Here is a 3,054-nt window from a genome sequence, read left to right as displayed (position 1 = left end):
CTCCCTACCTCTACGGAAAGAAGACGAAGGAGGTTCTGCAACGTGAGTTCAGAGAGCTAGAAAGAAGACTGAAAAGCAGGACTTCTAGGGTGGTTATCTCTGGATTGCTTCCTGTACCTCGTGCTGGAGAGGACAGGAACAAAGAGTCGGAATATCTCAATTTGTGGTCAGGGGCTAGTGCAGTAAGCAAAGATTTAGATTTATAGACATCTGGGATCTCTTCTGGGGTAGGGGTGACCTCTACAAAAGGGACGCGTTACACCTTAACTGGAGGTAGACCTACGTTCTGGCAGGCGGGTTTGATCGGGCGACACGTGCGGGTTTAAACTAAATAGTGGGGTAGTGATTGACAAATTGGGAGTATAAAGATGGAGTTGAAGGGGAAGTGAGTACAGGAAAATATATAAAAGTCTCCCGAAATAATGGGAAGGAATGTTCGTGAAGGGATAAGGGAGTAAGGTCAGGGCTAATTGCGAGCAGTGCGAGAGGGGAGGTGAATACCGAGGTCAAAGTGTTCTATATGAATGCGCGAAGTATAAGAAATAAAGTGGACGAGCTTGAGGCTGTTAGAAATTAGAAAGGATAATGTTGTGGGAATTACAGAGACATGACTGCAAAAGGGCCAGGGCTGGGAACTGAATATTCAAGGCAATACCTCCTATCGAAAAGACGGAGAGGTGGGCAGAGGGGGTGCAGTAGTCCTGACGATGAGGAATGAAATTCAGTGCGTTGCAACGGGTATCATTGAAACAGGAGATGTGGAGTCAGTATCGGTAGAACCGAGAGATTGTAAGGGTAAAAATATCCTAATGGAACTTAGCTACAGGTCCACAAACAATAGTCTGGATATAGGATGCAAGTTGAATCAGGAGTTAAAATTGGCAGGTAATGCTACGGTTGTTATGGAAGATTTCAACATGCAGATACACCGGGAAAATCAGTTTGGTACTGGACCCCAAGAAAGGGAGTTTGTGGAGTGCCTCTGTGACGGATTCTTAGATCAGCTTGTATTGGAGCCTACCAGGTAGAAGACAATTATGGATTTAGTTTTATGTAATGAACCGGATATGATTAAGGAACTTGAGGCTAAGGAGCCATTAGGTGGTAGTGACCATAATATGGTCAAGTTTAATCTACAATTGGAGAGAGAGAAGAGTAGATCTGACGTGTCAGTTTCGCAGTTGAATAAAGGGGATTATGGTGCCACGAGGGAGGAGCTGGCCAAAGTTGCCTGGAAAGATACCATAGCAGGAATGACAGTGGAACAACAATGGCAGGTATTTCAGGGAATAATACAGAAGGTGCAGGATCAGTTCATTCCCAAGAGTAAGAATGATTCCAAGGGGTGTATGGGGCGACCATAGCTGAAAAGGGACGGCAGGGACCGCATACAAATAAAAGAGAATGTGTCGACCAGTCCTCGCGGCCTACCAGCGGGCCTGGAGCGGCGTTTTCCCGAGGGGAGCGCCCAGCACATCGGCTTCGGCGGCGGCACAGCGCTGGAGCGCTATCGCGGAGCGGAGCGGGCGATGCCTTGCCTGGGTCGCCGCGCTGGAGCTCCGGTGAGCTGAAGACCGCCGATAAAAACATCGCGGAATGCGGGTCTGCGGAGCGGGCAGCTGCGGGCGGCGGCGCTGACTTCCACATCTGGGGCCTGGGATCTCTCGATGAGATCGCTAGTGGTGGAGCTCCGACCGTCGCGGCCTTGTCGGCTTCGGAAGCCGCGGTCTCCGGTAAGGAAGCGGCTGAGAGGACTCTCCCGACGCCGGAGCACCATCTCCTGGCGAGAACAGCCTGGAACATCGGGCCTCCGTAGAGGCAACTGTGGAGGCCTCAATTGGCCCGACTATGCGTGAACTGGGGATGGGGCTGGACATTGTGCCTTCCCCCATAATGGTAACCATTGTGGGGGGATGTTTCTATGTTAAAGATCCTTATTGCTCCGTTTCCAAGATGGCTGCCGGAAGGGAGAGTGAACGCTAGCGCGATTAGCTGCCGCTGCCCTCTCTTTGAATTGTGTCTTTGAATTGTGTCTTTGAATTGTGTATTGTTGATGTCTTTACTATTTATTTTTTATTTTGTTGTCGTTATTTTTTGTTTAGTTTCATTCCGCTTACATGTTCTGTATTCTGTTTACTAAATTTTGTAAGGTGTCCTTGGGAGTCTTGAAAGGCGCCCATAAATAACATGTATAATTATTATTATTATTATTATTATTACAACGTAACAAAGATGAGCGGGAAGCAAGGGGATTGGACAATGTTTAAAGAGCAACAGAAGATAACTAAAAAGACAATACTGGGAGAAAAGACGAGGTACGAAGTTAAGCTAGCCAAGAATATAAAGGAGGATAAGTAAAAACGTATTTAGGTATGTGAAGAGGAACAGGTTAGTTAAGACCAAAGTCGGACCCTTGAAGACTGAAAAGGGTGAACAAGGAAATGGCAAATGTGTTGAACAGTTACTTTGTATCCGTCTTCACTAGGGAGGACATAAACAATCTTCCTGATGTACTAGTGGTCAGAGGATCTGCGGTGACGAAGGAACTGAGGAAATCAACCTTAAGCCGGAAATGGTGTTGGGTAGACTAATGGGACTGAAGGTTGATAAATCCCCAGGGCCTATTTGTCTGCATCCCAGGGTACTTAAGGAAGTGGCTCCACAAATCGTGGTCGCGGTGGTGATAATTGTCCCATGTTCTATAGATTCAGAATCAGTTCTAGTGAATTGAGGGGTAGCTAATGTTATCCCACTTTTAAAGAAGGGCGGGAGAGAGAGAACACGGAAATATAGACCAGTTAGGCTGACATCGGTGTTGGGGAAGATGCTGGAGTCAATTATGAAAGATGAAGTGGCAGCACATTTGGATAGCAGTAACAGGATCGGTCCGAGTCAGCATAGTTTTACGACGGGGAAATCATGCTTGGTAATCTTCTGGAATTATTTGAGGATGTAACTAGGAAAATCGACAAGGGATAGACAGTGGATGTAGTGTACCTGGACTTTCAGAAAGCATTTGATAATGTTCCACATAGGAGGGTATTGGACAACATT

General features: G+C 46.9%; 1 long non-coding RNA gene across 1 annotated transcript in view; it reads left to right on the top strand.

Moving 5' to 3' along the window:
* Window positions 1-2,652, top strand: part of LOC116968609 — a 21,814-nt gene extending 19,162 nt beyond the window's left edge. Inside the window, exon 3 of the long non-coding RNA XR_004410484.1 lies at window positions 2,429-2,652. This is a non-coding gene — a long non-coding RNA (uncharacterized LOC116968609). The remainder of the gene's footprint in view (window positions 1-2,428) is intronic.
* Window positions 2,653-3,054: the final 402 nt, after the last annotated feature.

This window comes from Amblyraja radiata, chromosome 45 (assembly GCF_010909765.2).
Source record: "Amblyraja radiata isolate CabotCenter1 chromosome 45, sAmbRad1.1.pri, whole genome shotgun sequence".
NCBI lineage: Eukaryota > Metazoa > Chordata > Chondrichthyes > Rajiformes > Rajidae > Amblyraja > Amblyraja radiata.
This window is presented reverse-complemented; position numbering and strand designations above follow the sequence as displayed.